At 55.2% G+C, this 1,355-nt stretch overlaps 1 protein-coding gene across 1 annotated transcript in view; it reads right to left on the reverse strand.

The window, feature by feature from the left end:
- RFWD3 (ring finger and WD repeat domain 3) overlaps positions 1–680 on the reverse strand; it is a 55,074-nt gene extending 54,394 nt beyond the window's left edge. The window contains exon 1 of the mRNA XM_011962325.1: positions 564–680. The gene's annotated coding sequence lies outside the window, so the exon portion shown is untranslated. The remainder of the gene's footprint in view (positions 1–563) is intronic.
- Between the last annotated feature and the right edge of the window lie 675 nt (positions 681–1,355).

Genomic DNA, 1,355 nt, shown 5'->3' on the forward strand with positions numbered 1-1,355 from the left:
GGGGAGAGGGGAGGGGGACAGAGACAGAGAGAGAAATATTAAATCCCTGTTCTTTTACTACATGTGGAAACCTGGACTCAACTTGTTCGCCTGTAAAATAGGGATAATACAAGTCTTTACGACACAGTTTCCACGATGAAATTAAAAATGCAGTTCTTCCGTCAACTTTAAAGTGATGAAGTAACGGAGCTCGGAGCCGGGGCAGGCATCGCCGCTGAGGAGCCCGAGGCTAGGCTCTCGGGGGAAGGGCCGGGCGACCTCCCACCCTGGCCAGGGCACGCCCCGCAGCAGCGAACTCGGCTCCTTCCGTCATCGCCCGGAGCTCCCGCCTGCCCAGCCCCCAACGCCCGGCAACCCAGATAAGCGCTAGGGTTTGGGGTCGTCAGCCCCGACCACTGGCGCCGCCCCGAGGGTCCAAATCCTCTCAGGCTTCCGCGTTCCAAGCCCGCGTGCAGCCCACCTCGTGGGGTGTCTTCTGGACCCCAATCCAGGAATCAGGCGTGGGGAAGTTTATCCCGGAGTTAGAGGCCCAAGGCCTGGGGAGAAGCAAGACCCCTCCTCACCTGAAACCACTAGGCCGCGGGCTGGCTCGCGAGCCCGCCGAAGACTCTCTCGTTACCACAGCAGAACTCCGAATGCACCTACGCCAACGGCCACTTCCGGAGCCGCTCAAGCTCCCGCCAGAGCTGCCGGCAGATATGCTCCTATTGGACAGAAGCCCTAGGCTGTGGCCAATACTCACTCTTCTTCTTCAATGGGTCCCCGCTAGCTGAAGCAGCGGCGCTCTCATTGGCTAGTTGTTTGACGAGGAGGGACCGCTCTCGAGGAAGCCTGCTACAATTGGCAGCAATCTACGTTCGTCACCTTGCGCCCGCCCCGGAAAAATAAAAGGGTTTTTTTCTTTTTTTCCAGCGCGTTTTATTTGAACTTTCTGGCGGGAGAAAGTTGTATGATTTCTCGATCCATTTTGGAATGGAGATGAAAATATTAAAACTGTGACTCCTGCTGCTTGTCCCTAACGCTTTAGTGAAGGAGTTATCTGTATCCAAAGGATAGTAGTTAATCGAATAATTTCTAAATATTTCAATATTTTGAATTTCGGAGCCTGTAAAGAGGGGTAGGACAGTCCAGCTCATATGTATCCTCTCATGGGGTTGAAGAGCTCACGCAAAAGACTTTGCCTACACAATCTCTTCAATCTCAAACAGCTGTAATGGATCAGAGCTACTAAGCAGTCTCAAATCACTTGGCAGGGCCGCCGCTCGCCGCCAGCGCCAACAGCAACGGGCCCCCGGAATTCTCCCGCTACGAGGAACGCGAGCCCACATCCGTCTCGGCTCCGGGCCCGCCGCCGA

Source organism: Colobus angolensis, unplaced genomic scaffold, assembly GCF_000951035.1.
Source record: "Colobus angolensis palliatus isolate OR3802 unplaced genomic scaffold, Cang.pa_1.0 Scaffold116, whole genome shotgun sequence".
Lineage (NCBI taxonomy): Eukaryota > Metazoa > Chordata > Mammalia > Primates > Cercopithecidae > Colobus > Colobus angolensis.